Source organism: Trichosurus vulpecula, chromosome 3, assembly GCF_011100635.1.
Source record: "Trichosurus vulpecula isolate mTriVul1 chromosome 3, mTriVul1.pri, whole genome shotgun sequence".
NCBI lineage: Eukaryota > Metazoa > Chordata > Mammalia > Diprotodontia > Phalangeridae > Trichosurus > Trichosurus vulpecula.
In genome coordinates this window covers 168,010,777-168,034,664 of record NC_050575.1, presented here as the reverse complement: position 1 = coordinate 168,034,664, position 23,888 = coordinate 168,010,777, and the positions used below count along the sequence as shown (strand labels likewise).

Here is a 23,888-nt window from a genome sequence, read left to right as displayed (position 1 = left end):
GAGCTTATATTTCACTAGTAGGGTACAATTTATATACAGACAAGTAATACAAGATTATCTTGAAATTACTTTAGATACAAAACCAAAGACATCAGTACTTTTTAAAAAATAAAGACAAATTTTTTAAATGAATGTTAAAAAATTATCCTTACATGTAATGGAGGAAAAATAAAATATTATTTTTAAAAAATAGAGGGAAACACAGTGCTAATAATTGGAGGGATGAGGAAAGGCCTCCCATGGGACATGGTACCCAATCAATGTTTTGAAGGAAGCTAGCAATTCAGAGAGGAAGAGGTGAAGAGGGAGTATATACTAGATGTGGTGGGGGACCAACCCATGCAAAAGCATTGGAACACCAAGTACCAGCAGGTCAATTTGACTAGAATGGAAACTAAGTGAAGGGGGAGAATTCTAAATAAGATTGTACCATACATAAGAGAAAGCCGCTGCCTTTTGTTCCATGTTTTATTTCCTTTTATCCAGTTCTCTTTTAAAAAATGCATGTGGAATGCTGCCTGACGCTGTTTGGAACGATGTGCATTGTTCAGTTGCTCCCCCAATAGAGAAAAGGGTAGCATGGTTGCTCGTGGTTAACGATCACAACCATAATCATAATATTTGCTGTGTACCAACAACACACAAGCACTTGTTAGGTACCCAATCAGTCCCAGAGCCTGCCCACTTCACTCCAACTAGAAAACAAAAGACACACATTGCCTAGCAGCAGCAATGGTGAGCCTCTGATTATGCCTTCAGGTTTCTTTCTCTGACTTTTCAGCAATGACAGAAGTGAGGAGCTAGAAGAGAAGGCAGCACACCCTCATCCTACTCTGGCCATAATCAGCTTCAGCAGGTACCCTAGTCCTGCTTGCCTTTCTCCCATCTCCCTTCTGGACTACAGAACACAGTGTTCCTTCCCTGCAAGGATTAAGTAGCTGGAGGCTGGAAGCATGAGTAGAATGATTCAGCTGATTTCCAAGTTCTATAGAAAAATTGATAGAGGGAAGCACTCCCCCACATACCCCCAGATGTAGGACTGGACTGGGGAAAGTGGTTCATTGAACTTGGTAACATTCCCAGGGTTCAGGACAGAGCATTACACATAAAAGGTCATAGGATCATAGATTTAAAGCTGAAAGGGACCTTAGAGGCCATCTAGTCCAATAATCTCATTTTACAAATGGGGAAACTGAGGCCACGAGATGTTTACCAAATGGAGTGGATTCTCATTTGTCTTCATATAGGTCACCCACTTGGTGACTTGATTGGGACTAATTCTTATCCAGACCTATTTGCAACTAGCTGCCAGGACAGGACAAAGCTTGCCCAGGATTTGAAACCAGGTGCTTAATAAATGTTTATTGGATGAATGCCCTAAGGAGTGAATGGTATTTAAAAAATGGACTGCATCAAATCCTGTAATGGAGGAGGGGAAGGGAACAGCCCAGTGGCCCAAAAGACAGAGGAGATTAGAAGAGTGAGCTAATTAGACTTCCTTGCTGGATTTTGGTGTCTACATTTTTAAAGAAGCAAGGTCTGAACCCTCGGGTCTAAATAATAGTATTAAGTAGCTGTTACTGACCTTGATGGTTCCAATTCGGACCCCTGGTCTTTCCAAAGCACCCATCTGTATACGCCAAAGTGCCCTGCTCACCAAGCTGTGTTCTTGATACCAACCTCTCCCTGACCTTTCAAGCTGACGTCGAAGCACAGCCGAGGGAAACCAGCAGCCCCCAAATTCCCCTAGCTTCCCTTCTTCTGCCCTCAAAGCCCAGTTCTCTCCTATTTCAGTCCATATTTCAGTGAATATTACTTTCAAAGGCAGCAGAGCTAGGCCCGTCTGGCAGCTGCAATATCTAAAAGCAAACACTGTTTTCAATTCTACTAGGCAAGAGACTTTGGTGGGGGGAGGGGAAACCTCATTTAAAATCAATTTTAATATTTTAATAGGCTAACTCAGGGCCCTTTTGCTTTCCTAGTTTCTCTCTCTTTTTTAATCCCTTCTTTGACTCCAATCTCTTTTACATATTTAATTTTGCTCCCATAACCATCTGAGTGCAAGACCCAGACTATGTCTACAATACTTACTTATTGGACTGTTGCAAAACCATCCCGAGGGTGAGAGCAGCTAAGTGCTGAGCTGAGCCCTGATATATTATGGGTTAGGACATTACAGCAGTTCCCTGGACCAAACGAGCTATCTCTTCCTTCCATGTACTCACACAGGCCATTCCCCATCCCTCAAATGCATTCCCTTTTCGTTTCTACCTGGCAAAATCCTTCTCTTCAACAAAACTGAGCTAAGATGCTACCGTCTGGTCCACTTCAACCAATGCCTCTAGCTGACAGTCATCTCTCCCTTCTTGGATTTTTCTAGAACACTCTTATCTAGATTTCTCCTTTTATCCCCATCATTCTCAACCTTGATTTATATTATCTGTGGATATACCCCCTGACTGTCAGTAGGATGTAAGTTCCTTAAAGGCAAGAACTGTCTGGAGTAGGGTTTGATTTTTTTGGTTTTTGTCTTTCTATCCCTGAGGGCCTAGCACAGTGCATCACATATAATAGACACTGATGTTTATTAAATGAATATCATTTTGTCCTTGTATCTCTAGCATCTAAAACAATGTCTTGTACACAGTAGGCACTTAATAAATGTTTATTAAATGAATATTATTTTGCCTTTTTATCCTTAGCATCTAACACAATATCTTACATACAGTAGACATTTAATAAACATCTACTGAATTAAATCTGTGTCCTGCCCCTAGTACCAAGTATAGTGAATTTTCATTTATGGGTAAGGGCAAGCCAAGTGTGACTTTTTACTTTTTTTTTCTTTTGGAGTACTTCTCAACACCAAGGAAATCAAGTGCCTTTGATTGAGTGCTGCCTTTGTTTGTAGAAAGGCCCACACCTTTTTGCTAATTAGGTCACGAGAGGTGCGAAGCCCTCAAGCCCTGAAAAAGGGTATATACACTCTGAGGGTAGCTGTTAAGCTAGAACTCTCAGAACTGTGGGAGGAGAGGTTTTGTTTTGGGGGCTCACTCACTGGAAGACTGTTATGTGATTTGACCAGATGAGACTCTGAGTAGCCATTGGAGCCCCTCAGGTTTGAAAAAACCAGATGTTGGTGCTTCTCTCTCTCTGGTATGTATGTATTGTCTTGGTCAGACAGCTAGAAGCCTATCTGTTGACTTTTGTTATCTGCTCTGTTTATATAATTTCTGCTTGTAATTTCTGTTTGTATTTGCTCTGAAGTTCAGGGTGCTGACTTTTACCCCTGAACTAAGTGAATGATGCATGTATGTTTAATTTAAGTGAGATTTTAAACCCCTTAAAGTTGCTTTCCTTAGAAAAGCAGATCAAAGAACCTGTGCTAGCAGCTCTCCTGAATACTGGTGTTATTAGTCTTACACCCCCACAGTAGCTGCTAGCAGCATTGTTGTTACACTATGTTACCCACTTGGTAACTTGTTGGGACTAGTTCTTATCCATACCTATTTGTAAACAGTAGCAAAGGATAGGACAAAGTTTCTTCAATACTTAAATTCGTTTTTTCAATCCCAACCTTTCATTTATTCTCTGGGCTCAGTTTTCTCATCTGTAAAATGGGAGTCAGTGGCAGGGTTTGGGAAGGGGAGAAAAAGGTTGGGTTGGGTTAAATGATTTCTCAAATCTGTTCCAGTTCTAATAGTTTTGTTGCTCCTGGTGTGGGTTCTCTCTCCACAGGTATAGACCATATCCCCTTCATGACTTAGTGGACCATTTCATGAACTGCTATTGCTATAAATAAATAAATGAACAAATGAATGAATGAATGCATTTAAGTCCATCATCTCATGGCCAATCTTCTGGTCAATTCTCCATGAATGTTTCTAAGCTGTCCCTAAGTCAAGAGTTATTGCTGGGTCCACATTTGTACATAGCCTCCCCCCTCCAATTTTCTAGGACCTCCCAGAGCTTGAGTTCAATTGGGATAGCCCTTGAGGACTTGTGTTCCTTCCGCACCATAATGAGGTATAGCAAAAAGGTCACTCAGGGAATGTCAGGAAGGCTGGTAGAAGAAACTTGATGGTCCCAATTCGGAACTACCAGAACTCTAAGAGTTCTAGAATCATAATAGAATTGAAAAGAACCTCAGAGTTCATCTCATCCAGCCCTTAACTGAAGCAATAATTGCCTCTAAAACATGTCAGACAGATCACCCTGCCTCTGCTAAGGACCTCTAGCAATGGAAAGTAATGAATTCCCCTGAAGCAAGCCATTCCATTTTTAGGCATCTCTAATGGTTAGGAAAGTTTTTCTTTTATTCAGCCAAAAAATCTACCCCTAGTAACTTCTGCCTAGCTAGTCCTGCCCCCTTGGACTGAGCAAAATAATACTATTTCTTTCCTCTACATGCCATCCCCACAGATTATCTTGAGAAAGTGACCCAGCCACCCCTGCACCTACCCCAAGTCTTCAGTAGGCTAAACAAATCCAGTATTTCAATAACTCTTGTATAACAATGTCTTGAGTCCCTTCACCTTCTTGGTCACCTTCACTATATCCTTCTTCCTTGGGGAAGTGCCCAGCTTTGGACAGTATTCCATATACTTTATGTTCCATTTATGGTTCTATTTAATTCAATGTGTCCAGCAGACCTCAGCACAGTTGCTTCTGGCTGACGGTGATGATGAAATTGTTAATCCCCTGCCACCAACACCTGCTGACATTTTGTATGTGCTCAGGGAATATAAACTAATTTTGAGCTCAGGCTAAACAAAACATAATTAGGAGAAATTTTTTTTAATTAAATGAGAAACAAAATTGAACAAATGTAAATCAAATAGATTTTTTTTCCTTTTTAAGAAGAAGGGGAGTAGAGCTTATTTTTATTATATGTTTAGAATTATCTGCCCCTCAGGTTTGCTTTTTTGAATGTTTAATTGCTGCTTTTAAAAACACCACTTTCACTTCCCAAAGATTCTCCACTGATGCTCACTACCAAACAGAGCTCTCTCCCTTATAATCAGTATCCATAAAATCATAGAGTGAGCTAGGAGGGACCTTAAAAGCTATTGAATCCAACTCCCTCATTTTACAGAGGAGGAAACTGAGGGCCACAGAGGTTAAGTGATGACCAAGGTGATTGAGCAAGTGTCCCAAGTAAGGCTTGAACCCAGGCCTTCCTGACTCCCAAGTCCAAAAATAAGTGCAGTCAGACAAAATCAATATATCAATTAAGGAACATTTATTAAGTGCCTACTATGTGCTAGGCATCATGTTAAGTGCTGGATAGATAAGCCATGTCTGAAAACAGATGCTTCCTTCCATACCAGTATTCCATCACTGCCTACAGACATGTTTAACCCTCGGTTTTGATTTGTTCCCTTCACTCCTCTACATTATCATTGACAATTGTACCACAGGAATCGGACCTTAAAGACTATGCATTCCAGCCTCCTCATTTTACAGCGATGAAAACTAAGGCCTAGAAAGAAAAAAAAGACTGACCCAACATCATACAGTATAGTATTTTTTACTGCTTCAGATGAAAATGTAGAGTTTTCTTCAGAGGCTCCAAGTGTGGTCTTACATGTCATAAAAAGGGAGTGTGCTCTGTCAACAGGGAATTTTTGTTTCTGAATGCCATTCAGCTGAAGAAACTCTAGCCCAGAACTCTTATCTCAGACTGGAAGCCTGGAAGTGGAGAGTAAGTTGCCACCATCCAGTAAGGTATGGAAGTCATCGATTTCATCTATAGAAAATCGATAGGATACCCTGCCTTCCTACAAGTATGAATTCCACCGGTTAGAAACCTTTTGCATTGAGTTCCATTTTAACTCCATGCTCTCACTGCAAAATGCACATTAATTCAGTTATCTGGTGGGCAAAGTCCCTCTACCATCACTGCTTCTGTTCTTGCTTTCTTTTTAGTTCTTGAGGAAGACGTCTCATTTTTACATAACTGAGGCACAAGCCAAACTGCATGTGGAGTCACTTTCTTAGTAAAGTTAATGCCTCAGCCAAGAACAGGGAGATGGGATTAGGCAAGTTTTGGGGACAACATCTGTAGAGCACATTGATATGCAGAACAGGCTTCCTGAGAGATGCCTCCATATAAGGTCCAATACCCAGCAAGGATGCTTTCAACCCATGTCCAATTGATATTCGCTGCTTCCTGCATGGTCTCTGCTGTCTCTGCTCTCCTAAGCAATTTCACAAAAAGAGGCAACAAATTTTGAAGGAAGAAAAAAATTTCAGAGTCAGGGAAAAAAGGAAAAGAACCTTAATACCCAAATTGCTCCATATTATTTTCTTTTTATCTATGCCTTTCTCTGCTGAGTCATCATCAGTCCAGGGTTGGTGTGAGCTGGTTGAGAAGGAAATGGCTGGGCTACAGTTCACAGATGCAGACTGTTACAGGTCCTTAGAAATGAGAGGAGAGGAAGAAAATCCTACAAGTCAAAATTATGGAACATGAGAGCTGCATTGGACCCTGAATGTTAGAACATTTGAGAGAAAAGGGAGAGGAAGGGGAGAGAAGACAAGGCGAGGCAAGGCAAGGCACAGAAGTGCACAGAGGAGACAGCATGACTTGGCTAAAATCTAGTGTGGAAGAACCCAAGTGTCCTAGTCTCTTTCTGATACCCTTTCCAACACACCATTGTGCTTTTACTTATGAAAAGCTTCCCGGGGGGGGAAATCATTTTTTTGAGCTACAGGTAGTTAGGTCACAGGATAATTTAGAGCTGGAAGAGACTTTTGAGATTCCTGCATCCAAACCCTTCATTTTACAGGTGAGGAAACTAAGGCCCAGAGAGTTTAAGTCACTTGTCATGGGTCACACAGTTAATAAATGTCTAAAGCAGAATTTGAATCCAGGCCCAATCTAGTGCCCTATTCACTATGCAGAATTCCAGAGAAAATCCTAGCTCATTATAGAGAGGGTTAGTGAACACCTAGCAAAGAAGGTAATGAGCCAGTATGAGTTCATCAGGGACAGTTCATGTAGAACTAAGCTTATTTTGGTCTTTTGATAGGGTTAGTAAACCAGTAGATTAGGTACAGAAAAAGTTTATCTAGATCTTGGTAAATTTTATTGTATTTGATAAACTATCCCATACTATTCTCAAGTGAAAGACAATTATATATAGATTAGATGATAATGCACTGAGCTGGATTCAGAGCTGACTGAAGGGTCTAGCTCAAAGAGTAGTTGTGAATAGTTCAATGACAGTTTGGCAGAAGGTCTCTGGTGAAGTATCCCAGGGGTCTGTGCTTGGCTTTGCCTGTTTCCCATTTCCATCAATGACTTCAGTAAAGGCATGGATGACATGTGCATCAAATTTACAGGTGACATAAGCCTGAGAGGGATAGTGAATACTTTGAATGATGGAGGCAGGCTTTAGCATTTTGACAGGCTAGATCCTAGCCTGGGCTAAATCTAATAAGATGAAATTCGATGAGGATAAATACAAAATTGAGCTCTAAAAATCAACCTCACAAGTACGGAATAAGAGAGGCATGATTAGACAGCAGTTTGTCTGCAAAAAACATTTTGAGAATTTAATGGACTTTAAGCTTAACATGAGTCACCAGTATGACGCAGCAGCCCCAAAAGCTAATGCGATCATGGACTACATTAACAGAGACATAGCACCCAAGAACAAGATGTGTTTTTCTCTCTGTCCTCTGCCATGGTCAGGCAACATTTGGAGTCTTATGTTCAGTCTAAGGAGGACATTGATAAGCTTGAGAGCATCCAAGAGCCTTGAGTCCAAGTCAGGAGGATCAATGGAAGGAACTGGGTGTATTTGGTGTGGAGAAGAGGACTCAAGGGCCATAAGTGTTCAAATATTTGAAGAGTTTGGCCCCAAAGGGCAGAACCAGAGGCCATGAGAGGAAGTTGCAAAGAAACATTTCTTGAAGAGGAGAAATGATTAGAGATTGTTAGAAGGAGTTGCAAGGCAACCTTCAAGTCTAGTGCTGCTAAAACAAAAAAACTTCCTATCTCAGGCCAGAAGGCTATACTTTGTGATCACACTGAGAAGGAAATTTTTGTTGTTCAGTTGTGACCAATTCTTCATGACCCTATTTGGGGTTTTCTTGGCAAATATACTGGAGCAGTTTGATATTTCCTTCTTCAGCTCATTTTACAAATGATGAAACTGAGGTAAACAGGGTTAAGTGACTTGCCCAGGATCACCCAGCTAATAAGCATCTAAGGCCAGATTTGAACTCAGGAAGATGAAGTTTTCCTGATTCCAAGCCCAGTGCTCTATCCACTGAGTCACCTAGCTGCCAACATTTAGCTTTCTTTTTATCCTAGGGGCAACGAAGTGACCCTCAGGTCCATGGTCCCTTTCTCCATTGTATGGTGTGTGTATATATACATACATACATATATATATACATACATATATATATATGTATATATGTATATATATATACATACATACATATATATATACATACATATATATATACATATATATATATATAAACTAATACAATTACAATATCTAGGAGGTCCCATTATGAAAATTCCCAACATTTAGACAATGATTTAGCTCTCTCTACCAATTAAAATCTTTATCTGTCTTTAGCTAAATTTTGGCCTCTTCATTCAAAACCAATATGAAGATACAGGAAATGTTTAGGTAAAAAAAGCAAGTGGAGCACTGGGAGGATAAGGAGTAGACCTTTATAGGGTGCATCCTGCACCAATAGTTTCTGTTCTAGTCCTATATTGTCAGATGCTTTTCGGGCCTGATGGCCAACCACAGTCTTTCCCTTCTCTGCCTCAGTACCACCCTCCTCTCAGCCTCTCTTTTCACCTGGTGCCCTTATACCTCTTATTCTTTACATCTCATCTCATTAAGTCCAGAGTGGGCCTGGGAAATCTTCCCATGGCTGTTGCTACTTCTCAGCTCTTGTAGTTCCTGCTCCATTCTCTCCATCTGCTCTCTCACAAGCTGTGTGTCCCTTTAAGGACTCCTGACTGTGACTCAAGTCTGCCTTTTGGCTCAAAGATGATAGTAGTCCTAACTCACCCCGAGGGTTGAGAGAAATGCTTGTTGCTCTGTACTACAAATTCCAGAATGCCAGTCAGTTCTCAAACTTTTATTAAAAGAGAAGAGGTGAAAGAAAGTAATATGAAATAAGTCCTGAAAAGTAGGCACAAATCAGATTATGAGTGGCTTCAAATTACAAAGGAGAGAGTTTTTATTTTTTCCCAGAAGAAATAGGGAGTTGCTGAATATTCTTGAGCAGGGGAGTGCCATGGTTAGAGTTGTGTATAAGGAAGAAAGATTGTTTTGTCAGCTGTATGGAAGAAGATGAATTGGAGAGGGGAGAATGGAAGTGGGAACAATCAGAAGACTGTTAGAACAAACCAGGTAAGAGGTGCTGAGTGTTTATGAGTCACTGTGGGAAGGGAGAAGAAAACAGATGCAAAAGATGCTAAAGGGGTAGAATCAGCACAATTGACTGTCTATGGAAAAGGTGTAAGGAAGATGAGAGAAAGTGATAATTCAAGGGTGACTGAAAACCTGAGTGATTAGATGGATTGTTGTGCCTTTAACAGAAATAAGAAAGTTTGGAAGAAAGTCAAGATTTTGTTTTTTTGGGGGGGGGGGGGTTGTGGGTTGTGTGTGTGTTGGGGGAAAGATTATAAATTCTGTTTTAGATATATTGAATTTGAGGTGCTTATGGGACATTCAGATAGAGATTTCAAGTTCAAGTAAAAACTGCCCTCTCCCCAGCAACAGCATAGTGGAGAGGAGCTGTCCAAGGATTCAGGAGGATGTGGGCTCCAAGCCTCCCCCAACATGACTAGCTTTGGACCATGGCCAAGTACTCACTCTCTCACATGCTTTCCTAGTATGAAACAGAGATGATAATAAAGGCCTCCAAATTGCAACGCTCAAAGGAGAAGCGTTTACAAAGCATTTATAAAGCCACGTGCTCTGCATGTTAGTTGTTACTATTGTTATCACTGTCTTCTCCTTCTCTTTGATCGTGACTTCCAGACCCTAACATCAGGTTACTCCCGGTGGTGTGCGGGAACCAGCTAGTACGGGCTCTCTTTAAAACTTCTCCTCAGCATTTACACCTTAGAATCAGCAAAAGCTACAAATCAGCTCTTTCTTGACTATTTTACTGATGATCTAGACTCAAGAAAGTGATAGAGAAAATGGTAATAATTCAGATTAAACATAAAAGTGTGTCATGCATACATTACTGCCCACCCCCCAAACACAACACCAGAGTTGTTAAACACTTACCAGAATAGCGGAGGTTACTCCATGGCATTCTTCTCCACTCTTACTCTGGACTACTGAACTCCGCTCAAGAAGAAGACTGGTTTCATTATGAATTGTAATAGACTCACTGGGCCCCTACTCTTGTAAGGCAATCCTTATATTCTTCCATGATAGAGAATTACTCCCATTCCCCACTGGGTCTGTGCTAAACATTTTATCTGTCAAGATTCCTACACCATCTCCTCCCCATTCCCTCCTACCAGAAGAATTTGCCTCCTACTTTCCTAAGAAAATAAAGGCCATCTGTCATGAAGTCCCTCATCTATTCCACTATGAATGGATAAATGGATAAATGAATGAAAAGGTACTTATTAAGCATTTACTATATGCCAGGACACTCTCCTAAGTACTGGAATATGAATACAATAAGCAAGGCAATCTCTGCTTATATTCTAATACGGGAAGACAAATCAAATAGGAGAGTGGTAGCCAGGGAGGGTTGTTTGTGGTCATGGATGTCACAGCGACTATGAATAGAGCTCTTTAGGACAAAAACTCTTCTATATTACACCTCCTCCGTTTTCTCCTCCATTTCTCCAGTCTCTAACAAAGTGGTAGCTTTTCTCTTTGCCAAGGCCAATCTTGAATCCTCAGTCCCCTTCACTCCTCCTATGTCTACTGGAAGTTTGTCCCTTTAATCATTCTCCCCACCCAGTCCCTCCCTCTCCCTGCCTCTCATCTTCAATACCCAATGTATCTACTGACTCCTTCTTGGCTGCCTGGAAACATGTTCAGGTCACCCAGCTCCACAAAACATAATGATGGCAAAAACAAATCCTTACCTCACTCTCTACTCCCCCAAGCTATGGTCCCATATCTCTTCCTCCCTTTCATGGCCAAACTCTTAGAAAAGCCAGTTACTCTTGATACCTACACTTTTTCACCACTCACTAACTGCTAAAACCTTATCAATTAGGTTGAGACTTCTCTATTCAACTGGAACATGCCCTCTCCTAGGTTATCAATGATCTCTTCATTCTTAAACCTGAAGGCCTTCTCTCAGTCTTCATCCTTCTTGGTTTCTGAAGCTCTTAACACTGACCAACAATTCAACAAATATTAATTAATTATTATTTTTTAGATATTTTAAATAATATTAAATAATTACTATTATGTGCCAGGTGTTGTACTAAGATTTGGGAATAAAAATAATAAAGAAAGACAATCCACACCCCTCAAGGAATTCACATTCTAATGAAAGAAGATAATACATAAAAGGAATCTGAAAGTGGTGGGTAGGTCAAGGAAGGGAAGAAGGTACCCATGTTGGGGCATGAGGGAGAAAGAAAATCAGAAGAATCAGAAGCGGAGCCAGGAGAGTAGAGAAGGAATGAACACAGTTGGCCTGTGGAGGTTTCAGGAGTAACTGACAAGTCAGAGGAAGGGGCCACAGAGATGGAGGGATCTTCCAGGGTGAGAAGGCTGTTGGTGCATGGTGGAAGTCTGGAAAGTCAAAAGTAGAGTTGGGAGATGAGTGGAAACCCCCTTTTTTTCTGTAAAATCTCTCCTCCCTTGGCTTTTATTTCAGCTTTCTCTTTTGATTCTCCTCCTGTCTATCCGATCACTCTTTAATCTTCTTTCTGGATCATTATCCAGGTCTTGACCCCTAACTATGGATATCTCCTAATCCTCTGACCTAGGCCTTCTTCCATTCCCTTCCCTTCCTTTCCCTTCCCTTCACTTACCCCTCATCCTATACCCTCTCCCTTAGTGATCTCATCAGATTCTATTCTAGGTTAGACTATCAACTAAATTGTCAAATTAGATTATTCTGGGTTAGATTATCAACTCTGTGCAGATCGTTTTAAAATATATTTTTCAAGAACTTTCTTCTCTCTGAAACTCTAGTACTATGTGCTCAGCAACTTGCTAGACATCTCCACCTGAATGTCCCACAAGCATCTCAATTTTATTATGCCTAAAACAGAACTCATTATCTCCACCACTCAGGAAAATGGGGCCAGAGCAGGGCTGATGAAATGAGAGAACAGTGAGGTCCAGATTGATTGTAAATTATGGTGAGGACAAAGAATATGTCTAAGAAGAGTGAGTCAGAGGAAAAGATGGAAGAATAGGAGGTTGTGGTCCAAACCATTGAATTAGTTAACGTTAGCAGCCATTACATCTTTCTTCCTTTGCTAGGAAGAACTAAAATTGGTATTTTCAACAGCCTCATAATCCCATAGAAATCACAGCAAATCCTAAGCCCCAGCCCCCTTTACATAACTGACATTGAGCCCAATAGATGCTGTGTGTCTCACTTAAAGCTTAGCAGACATAAATCATCAAATGATTTGATATGAATGGAGATTTGCAGTTTCATATGCAATCCTATTTTTTTTCTGTTCTCTTTTGTAGATGGAAATGCTCATGGTTTTGGTTTTTGCCACGTTTAGAATATAAAAAAGAAGCTATTTGGCACTGGGTTAAAAAAATTGTGAAGTTTGTCAGTGGAACAGAGTAGATCAATGAGAACAGTAGTTTAAAAAAAAGCAGCCTGGGTTTGATAAACCCAAGACCATAAATTACTAGAGAAAAGTATCAACAGTATTGTGTCATCCTCAGCTCACCCCAAGTATTAAGGTGAGTTGATTTGACCCATGGTTGCCAAACATTGTCATTCCTACCTCTGCAACATCTCTTGTATCACCTCATCTCACAACCACTATCCCAGTTCAATCCCTTACCACCTTTCACATGGGCTATTTATATAATAGCTTTCTAACTGATGTCTCTGCCTCAATTTTCTCCCCATTCAAATCTAATCTGCACACAGCCTTGAAAGTGATAATCCTAAGTATAAATTTGACCATATTGTTTTCCTGCTTAATAAACTGCAGTGATTCTTCTTTACCTCTAGAATCAAATATAAAATATTCTGTCTGGCATTTAAAGCTCTCCCCAACCTGGCCCCAAACTGACTTTCTAGCCTTATCACACCTAATGCTCTTCCTATGAGTGCTTCCCATGAATAACAAGCATTCCTTCTGTTCTTCATGTACAACTCTCTATCACCCACCTTCAGTGCCTTTGTACTAATTGTCTCTAGGTCTAGAACACATTTCCTACTCATCTACATCTCCCAGAATTCCTAGTTGCCTTTAAGATTTAGCTCAACCATCACCTTGTACATGATCCCCAGCTGCTAGTGCCTTTCTCTTCAAACCACCATGTTATCTATTTTGCATATATTTATCTATGCACAGTGTCACCCCCAGGTAAAGTTCTTTGAGAAGAGGGCTGCTTCTACTTTTATTCTTTGTATCCCCAGGGCTGATCACAATTCTTGGAATAGATGGTGCTTAATAAATGTTTATTGATGGATGGATGGATGGATGATGGATGGATGGATGGAAGAACTCTTTATTCAACAGGGAAAACTGGAAAGTAGATGGGCGCAGTATCTTACAACATATACCATAATAAGCTCCAACTGGATATGTGACCTGAATGTAAATGGTCACATTATAACAAAAATTATAGGATAATGGAAGGAGCTACCTTTCACAGCTATGGCTAGGGGGAGAAATCTTAACTAAACAAGAAATAGACAATCGTAAAAGACAAAATGAACAATGTCAACTACATAACATTTTGAAACCTTTTGCATGAACAAGATTAATGAAGATAGGAAAAAATGTCTTGTGGGAAAAACCAAAAGTCTAATATCTAAGCTCTATAAATGGTCAATGGATATAAACAAGTTTCAAAAGAATGGCTAACTGCCAATGATCATATGAAACTTTCTCTAATAACTAATTAAAAGAGAAATGCAAATTAAAACAACTTTGATATTTCACCCACATCCTAAAAATTGGCAAGATGAGCTCCACCCACTGCCAAACTAGAAACAGTCAACATTGGAGGATCTGTGGAGGGCATCTAAGGAAGGCACTTAGAGAATTCACCTCTCCATTTCCCACCCTGCTAACTTCCTAGATTCCACAGTCTCCAAAAACTTATCATTCTGCAAGCTGAAATCAACTCTGAAATTCACACCTTTTGGGGTCATTTCCCACCCTGGCTACTGGACTTTATCACGCCCCTTATCATCATAATAACCTTCCCTCTCATTTTCAGTTTCTTTTAATCTCTTACCCTGTGAAACTGTTAGCTCCTTGAGGTCAAGAAATTACTTATACCTTTATTTTATTTCCAGTGCACAGAGCAGTGACTAGCACATAATAGGTACTTAATAACTGTTTACTGATTGTTGACTGTGAGAAAACAAAGGCAATAAAATATTTTTGGTGGAATGTGGATGGATCCAAATGGTTTGAAGGGGGGAAAAGGAGAATTATGAGATAAAAGTGACTGATATCATACCATTGGACATAGGGATGCCACTGCTGGCTACATACTCCAAAAAGAAAAAAGAAGAAGAAGGAAGATCCTATATATACTAAAATATTGTAAGCACTTTTTGTGGTAGCAAAACTTGGAAGCAAAATGAGTGCTCACTGACTGTAGAATAGCTGAATAAACTATGATGTATGAATATAATAGAATATTTCTGTGCAATAAGAAATGATGACTATGAGGCAATCAGAGAAACAAAAGAAAGATTGGTATGAAACAATAGTGAAAACAAACAGAACCAAAAGAACAATATAGACAACAATACAATAAAATGAAGTCAAGTCTTCATTGAAAAGCCAAGAAAACTCTGTAAGAAGAGATTAAGAAAAATAGTCCCAAGAGACAATCAGGGCAGAATGTTGCATAAATTGCCAGAATTGGTTATTATCAGTTTTTTTAAACTATTTTTCTTTGGTAACAGGAGAATTAATTTTCAAGTAATGATGGGAAGGTGTATATGTTCAGAAATGATTACGATATAAAAACAAAAGGTATTGATAAACATTTATATTAAAGTTAACAGGGATGTACTGAAATGGAAATGCCTGCTTTTTCTAAACTTACTTCAACAGAACTCCTGGAACTGTTCCTGACCTGACCTTGCCAGGGGTCAGTCTTTGAGTACATCTTATAACAAAACCAGATGAGGATTACAAAGTTCTTCCTTTTGACAGAGAGACTGCTCTCTCAAAGCATCCCATCCTTGTCTAGGTCCTGGCATCTGAGTTCTGACCCCAAACCTACCAGAAAGACTTTCCCATCAGTCCTATTGCTTCAGTCCCCACTACATTCAGCCCCCTTCTCTCTTCGTACGTGCTGCCTATGTCTCTTTTTGCAGTTTTAATTCACCTTTTTGTGATGCCTTATCTGACTTAGTCTCTACATAACTCAATCAGCAGTGGACCAAATTGGATCAGGATGCGCAAAGCACAGGCCACCACCTTGCATTGTGCCGACAGGATAAATGTCAGAGGCCCTCAGGCACCAAGACCTGCTCATTTCCAAGGCCTCATCTTTAGGGAAGCAGATGGGGAGCTTTGGGGATTATTGGATTTGCTTTTATGTGTGGGATGCATCTGATTGTAGCTGGAAGGGGCACTGCCTGTTCCAATACTTAATTTAGTGCATCAACAGGGCTTAAACCTACTTACCTGTAAGAAAGTGTTCGTTCCATATGGGGAGTTTTGCTACTGGTTGGTGAACACTCAGTGACTGAAAGCTCTCATTTCCCAAAGCCCTTCAGATATTAGGATTGATTTCAAACTGGCAAATCTACACAAAACACAGATTCTGTCTCAAACACAAACTTGGGGGGGGGTCTCTCTAGCTGCCCATAGAATACATCCCAGAAAACATTTCCATTACCGGTTGAGCACAGCTGGGGCCCCAGGCTTGGAAAGGAGGTTGTCATTATGTGTTCTAAATTTAGGGGGCACTGTACTCATCTAGACTCAGAGCCACCCTCCCTTCTTGTCAGAAATTATTATTATTGGAATCATTAATGGATTATACAAGGGCGGGTGCATTGTCGCCAATAAATCAGTCAACAAGCATCTATAAGCAGCTCCACATCCCAGTTAAAATAACCCGTGGGTGGCCTGTTGGCCCTTTCCAACCAGTACATGATTGTGATTACTTTGTCATAAATTCCTAGACAAAATCTTCAAGATCAGCAAATTCAAACACCACCCCTCCTTTTTTTAAAGGTATGAAAACTGAGGTCCATAAAAAAGAGGACTTGCTGAAAGACACTGAGAAAGTTAAAGCCAACAATGCAGAATGAAATACAAAAGATACAGAAGTTCATTCCCTTACTCTAGCCCAAAGAAAGCTATAGGCATTGTCCTGAACCTTTTATCTTTTTTTTCAACACTCTCTCTTAAAGATCTCATCTACTCCCAAAGGTTTAATTTGAGAGTCATGCATATGACTCCCAATCTACATGTCCAGCCCCTATCTCTTCCAAGCTCTGATCCTACATCACTAAATAAATTATCCATGTCCAAATGGATGTCATCTCAAACTTTATACATCCCAAACTGAACACATTATCTGCTAAACCTACCCCTCTTGCTTTGTTCTTAGAAAATAAATTTTAATTGATTTTTAAATCATTCTACTGCTTCCAATATATTCTTTCCTCTTCCCACCACCCAGAGAGCCAACTCCTATAATAAAGAATAAAAAATGATTAAAAAAACAAATTCAGAAAAACTGATCAACACATTGAAGATATTTGACATTATTTCTAATATTTCATGCCCATAGTCCCCATCTCGCAAAGAAGAGAGATATTTACATTCTATTTTCTCTTCTTTGGGACAAAGCTTAGCCATCAGATTTTCACAATATTCAGTTTAAATTGTTTTGTTCTTGCTGTTTCTGTTGCATTGTTGTAGTTATTCTGTACATTGTTTTCTTGGTTCTACTTACTTTACTCGGCATTATTTCATCTATTTTATCACTTCTTTGCTACTACAAAGAGTGTTGCCATAGTATGTTGGTGTACATGGGGCCTTTTCTTTTTTATTTACCTCCTTGGTTAACGAAGGCCTAGCATTAGATTCTCTGGGTCAAAAGGAATGGATATTTTAATCATTTTCTTCACAAATTCTAAATATCTTTCCAAAATGGTTGGACCAATTCACAAGTCCACTGACAAAACTAATAATGCACTGAGTAGATTATTAGTATGCCTGTCCACAATTCTTCCAACTTTAACAATTCCTCACTTTTGTCAGCTTTGCCCTGTGTCTGAATGTGACACAAAATCTCAGAATTGTTTAATTTGCATTCTCTTATATTAGTGATTTGGAGAAATCTTTCATAGTTTGTTAATAGCTTGAAACTCTTCTGTGGAGAATTATTTATTCATCTCCTTTGACCACATATCGTTTTTGGTCTTATAGATTCTTTTTGCTGTCTATATATATATATGGATATCAGGCACTTATCAGAGATATTTGATACAAAGTGTTTTCCCTAAAACATTTCCCTTCTATCCTAGTTGCATTAATTTTGTTTGCGCAAGAGATTTTCATGTCACCAGAATTATCTGTTTTATCTTCTGTAACTGCCTCTGTCCCTTGTTTATTTAAGAATTCACCCCCTTACCAAACCTGTGAATATTTGATCTGTTTTCCTTTTAATTTATTTGTAGTATGACTTTTAATATTCAGGTCACATTTCCATGTTAAGTTTATTAACGTTTACAGTATAAGATGTTGGTCTAAATACAATTTCTACAAAGCTGTTTTCATTTTCCCAGCAATTCTTCTAACATAGAGAAATCTCTATCTAAGTTCTGTTTGGGGTTTATGTAGGTTGTTGAATTAATTACTTTTGATTCTCTATGTCCAGTCTGTTCCATTGATCTGTTTCTTATTTTTTAACCATAGCAAATAGTTCTGATGATTTACTCCTTTTAATATAATTTGAATTCTAGAAGTAGTATTCTCCCTTAATTCCTCCCCCCCCCCCTGATAGTTAAGCTTATTTTTCCTCTGAATGAGTTTTATTATTTTCCTAGTTAAATAAAGTATCCCTTTGATTCACTTTCCTATTTCTGATGACTTGGCTACCATCCTTCTGGTCATCCAGTTCTAAATCTAAGAGGCATCTTTACCTCTTGACTTTCCCTCCCTCCCTCCCCTACTCTCCTCCATTTCCAATCAGTTGTCAAGTCTTGATCTTTTCTCCACATCTCCCATATCCACTTCCTTCTTTCCATTCACACAGATGTAATCCTAATTCAGGCTCTGATCATCACTTACCCAGAATATTGAAATAGATTCTCCCTTGCCTATAGCCTTTCCCATCTATCCTTCACCCCGCTGACAAGTTAATACTCCTAAAACACTGATCCAAACGTGTCACTTTTTTCTTCAAAACCTCCAGTGGCTCCCCATTACTGTAGGATCAAATACAAAATCCTCTGTTTAGCATTTAAAGAGCTTCACCACCTGATGTTGTCACCTTTTCAGATTTATTCAATGTTTCTTCACATACTCTAGAGTCAAATTAACCTACTTGCTGTCCCACACATGGCCACCCACTCCCACCTCTGAGACTGCACAGGCTGTTGTCCCTCGTACCTGAAATGAACACCCTTCTCAACTTTTGCTTCTTAGAATATCTAGTCTCCTTTGAGTCACTTTCTATGAGGCCTTTCCTGATGCTCACATGAGGTTCCCTAGCACCCTCCCTGCCAAAAACAATTACTTTGTATTTACTTTATTTATATTTGTGTCTTATATTTTACACATTGTTTCTCCCAATAAGTATAAAATCCTTGAGGGACCATTTTGTTTTCATCGTCCCCAGATCTAGCACAGTGCCTAGCATACAGTAGGTGTTCAATCAATGCTTGTTGGATGATTGCATTATAGCGTCATAAAATGTTCAGTGAGATGTATTTAGAAGATAGACTGGGTTTTTAAGTTTTTTCCAATTTAATTTTTCTTTTTTTAATTTATGGAACAAAACAAGCATATCCATAACATAGTATAATAAAAAAAGGAAGATTGCACATGAAACTGAAAATCTATTATGTACAACTTTCTATTTCTTTTAAATATATTATAAAGTTATCATGTCAATTTCTTTTTTCCTCCCCTCCATCATAGAGATGGCTACCATTAGACACAAATATATAAATATATATATAGATTAATGTAAATTATTCTGTGCATACTTCTGTCTATCAGTTCTTTTTCTAGATGCAGATAATGAACTTTCTTCATATGTCCTTTACAGTTAATTTGGGTATTAGAATATTAAAGGTCATCCAGTTTAAATCTTGGGTTATAATGGCAGCCATCATCTCCAGTGTTATAATAGCCTTCTTTTTTTTCCTTTTAAAATTACATTAACTTTCTTACCAGTCAGTCAATCAACATTTATTAAGTGCCTGCTATGTGCCAGGCATAGTGCTAAGTACTGCAGTTACAAAGAAAAATAAATGAAATCTCTTAATGGAGACTACAGGTAAACAACTATGTGCAAGCAAGCTAGATATGGGATAAATTGGAAATAACCAATAGAGGGAAGACACTAGATTAAAAGGAATCAGAAAAGGCTTCCCATAGAAGGTTGGATTTTAGCTGGGACTTGAAGGAAACCAGGCAAGCAGGAGGCAGAGACATGGAAGGAGAGCATTCTAGGCATGACAGACAACCAGAGAAAATGCCCAGTGTTAGGAGATGGAGTGTTTTGTTGAAGGAACATCAAGGAAGTTAATGTCATTAGATCACAAAGTAATGGGAGATATAAAGTGGAGGAAGACTGGAAAGCTAGGGGAGGGGCAAGCTATGAATAGCTTTGAACACCAAAAGAGGATTTTATATTTTTATTAACAAAAATTTATTTTCTCTCCTTTCCCATCCCATATTCAACAATTCAGCTAGCAGCTGCTGTGGGGGTGTAAACCAACAACAACCAGCTCACAGTACGCTGCAAGCCCAGGTTCTTTTGATCTGCTTTACTAAGGAAAGCAACATTAAAGGGTTAACAATTTACTTTAATCCAACATACAAATGTCATTCACTTAGTTCAGGGGAGAAAGCCAGCCCCTAAACTTCAGAGCGAATACAAACAAATTACAAACATCAACAGACAGACCTTGTCTGATTCAAATCCCAATACATAGTTACCAGAGTTTAACAAAGTCCTAACATCTGGGTTAGTGCAGGGCTCTTAGCTACAGCTGCCCGGAGTCTCTGCCACCAAGAGTGAGAGCCTTGAGCAAATAGCTCTGTCTTCCCTTTTTAGCAGTTTCAGATGTCATCAAACCAGAACTTAGGCTCCTTCGATTGGCTCTGGTGTTAGCACCTCCCTTCACTGGCCCCACCTGGAGCCTCACCTTAGTTACTAATTCACACCCACATAGGCTTAGCAGCTAATAGCGGTTTGGGCCTGGGGCTTTGCACCTAGTAAGACTCAATCAAAGACAATTAATCATTTTAAAACAGTAAGAAAGTCCCAACTTGATTGATATTACACCTTCTACTTCCTGTATCCCCTTTAAAAAGAAAAGAAAACATACCTTGTAACAAACATACATATGAAAGCAAAACAAATTTCCCCCATTGTTACAGCAGCATTCTAACCTAGCCTTTGTTAAGTTATAATCTTGGTGAGGAGGGTAGAGTTATTGTGAAGGAGTAAAGATTGCCAAGGGATAGGTGCTGATGCACATATTATTGTTCGGTGACATCTCCATTGTTTGGAGCCCTTTGCTGCAATGAGATCAATATTCTGAACAAAGATCCTTCCATGAGGAAGGATTGAAAGGAACCTGACTGGAGCTCTTCTGAGCAAAAGTCAGTTATCCAGTCAATAAGCATTATTAAATGCCTACTACGTCCCAGGCCCTGTGCTAATCATAGAGTGGTAGAACTAGAAATGACCTTACTCAATCCCTTCATTTTACATATAAAGGAAACAGAGTCCCAAAGAGGGGAAGTAACATCCACAGTCACACAGCAATCATGGTAGTTTTGAGTAGAACCTGTGGCTTCTGATTGTAAATAGACCACTTTCCCCAGTCTGTTTTCTAGCAGAATGCTCCACTGACATCTGGTCCATGTTTTGTTGTTGTTGCTGGGTCATTTTAGTTTGTCTGATTCTTCATGACCTGATATGGGATTTTCTTGGCAGATATTGGAGTGGTTTGTCATTTCTTCTCCGCTCATTTTACAGATGAGAAGACTGAGGCAAACAGGGTGAAGTGACTTGCTCAGGGTCACACAGCTAGTAAGTGCCTGAGGCCAGATTTGTACTCAAGAGATGAGTCTTACTCCAGGTCTGGCACTCTATCACAGCTGCTTGATCTATGTCTGACCAAGCACTCATTAGGGGCTGCCAAGATTCTATAGTCTTTAACCCAGGCACACCCAAAGACACCGTGACCTCGTAACATTTGTGACCATCAAACCTTTTCTTATTCTCTATATCCAATATTGCAAGCAGCTTTAAGTATGATCTGAACACAAGATTTCTGCAGAGACTTACACAACATAGGGAACACGAAGGGGAAGGCACTCACACTGCCACAGCTATACTACTCTGTCACATAGGAAGTTTCACTGGACCCTCTTGGTTTCTTTCCTTCAAGGACAACCAATGATATAAGCAGTAACATAAGATACGAACCAAGAAGCCTCCCCACCATTCCTCTTGGAACCTTGGCTTCAGACAACTTTCTAGCATGGGGGAAAGGCTGGTGCCCTCAATGGGCCTATTGCCAGCAGCTACGTCTTCTGGTGCCTGCCTAGGTGGCCTGTGCATAGAGTGCTGGGCCTGGAGTCGGGAGTTCAAATCCAACCTCAAACCCTAGGCAAATCATTTAACCTTGTTTGCCTCAGTTTCTTCTCATCTATAAATGATCTGGAAGAGGAATGGCAAACTACTCCGGGTCTTTGTTAAGAAAACCCTGAATGGGTCACAAAGAGTCAGACGTGACTGAATGACTGAACATAGCAAAGCTGTCTTCTTACCTACTACATAGCCTCACTGACTCTGCTTCCTTGATTATGGTGGCAATGATGGCCCTAAATTTCATGATGTTAAGATTTATCCTTAATGTTGCTTCAGAAAGATCATCCAGGCCTCCCCTATCTCTGTATAAAGGAAAATTGTGCTCAATGTGCAATAACTCAGTGACAGGATATTTAAATGGAAATATTAGACAGATATGGCAGCTCTCAACTCCCGAAACTAATGAATGCAGAGCAGTAACCGTAGATTTCTGAAAACCATGTGTAATCCAAAAGTCAGCCATACTTAGCTTTTAAAAGTTGTCAGATACAGTAGGATTCTCTCTCTTTCTCTCCTCCACTTTCTTCCTCCCACCTCTCTCCCTCTTTTCTCTCTTTCTCTCTCTCCTTCCCCCTTTCCTTCCTCCCTCCTTCCCTTCTTGTCCTTTCTCTCTCCTCTCCCGTCTCCCTTCTTCTCCCTCCTCTCTCTGTCTCCCTCTTCTCTCTCTCTGTCCTCTCTCTCTGTCGTCTCTCTCTGTCCTCTGTCTCGTCCTCGTCTCTCCATCCACACACATCCCACACACATCCCACACACATCCCACACACACAAACACAAAACACCACAGGCACATGAGATTCAAGTGTGTGAGTATGCACGCTTGCACACACAGACCCAGACCCAGACCCCCCCCCACACACACACACATTAATCCCTTCTGTATCTAGCCCCAACCTGACTTAGTTCTGGGACCTATGTGGGGATAAGAGAAAGGAGACCTGGTTAACTGACAAAGCAGATAAACCACTTGCAAATAGTGGAGAATTCCTGGATGCCTGTACTGAGTAGGAGGCTGGGGAACCACAATGTGCATGGTAAAGAGTTCTAGAGAGTCAGCTTCATGGTAAGATTTGCCTTCCCATGGAAGCACAAAGATGCATCTCTGCCTATGAATAAGGTCTCTCTTTGAGGGAAGACTAGCATTCTTTTCATTGGCACTGATCTAAATGCCAAGGACAGAGCTATTTCTAGGCATTGATCCGAGTGATATAGGAAGTGGCAGTTCTACATTTATCTTTTTCACTTTTGAGCCTCCAAGATCCCTTCGAGTGGCCTTCCTTTGTCCCTAGGAGAGCTTCGATGCCTTGGCAGGGGTAAGAGCTCAGCTGGGCTCTAAGCTCCCAGCCTCCTGCAGCAGCTTGTGCAATTTCAGAATTCACAAGGCTGGAGAAAAAGGTATTTGGGGCTGAAGGAGGAATGGTGTTGAGCTGCATTTTCACTGACATTTCACTGAATAGCTGAGAGCTGAGGAGGTCTTTTCACATTGCCAGGATGAAGTAGGGGCTTGGGAAGATAGTGAAGTGATGACAAAGGAGGAGGGGGAAGGTCTATTCCGGATCTACGTTCTTTCCATGCTTTGATAGTAGGCGGAATCTTTCCCCTTATCAAAAAAATCTGCTTTCTTTTTTTTAAATAAATTTTTATTGATGTTTTTTTAACATCAAAAATTTCCGCAATATCTCTGTCCATCCCAGAGAGCCATCCCATAAACAGATACTTTTTAAAGACAAAATAGGAAAAGAGAAAAAAATCACAAAACTGATTGATACATCAAAAAGTCTGAAAATATGTGCAAGTTGCCACCCTCATGGACCTTCCACCTCTGCTATGTACTTCTGTGGATCTACCCTAGGAGTGGTTTCACCCAAGAAATCCAGGCCTTCACACGTGGGGGAC

At 40.0% G+C, this 23,888-nt stretch overlaps 1 protein-coding gene across 1 annotated transcript in view; it reads right to left on the bottom strand.

Annotated features, from left to right (window-relative positions):
- DBH (dopamine beta-hydroxylase) overlaps window positions 1-1,645 on the bottom strand; it is a 41,252-nt gene extending 39,607 nt beyond the window's left edge. The window contains exon 1 of the mRNA XM_036752479.1: window positions 1,586-1,645. The gene's annotated coding sequence lies outside the window, so the exon portion shown is untranslated. The remainder of the gene's footprint in view (window positions 1-1,585) is intronic.
- Between the last annotated feature and the right edge of the window lie 22,243 nt (window positions 1,646-23,888).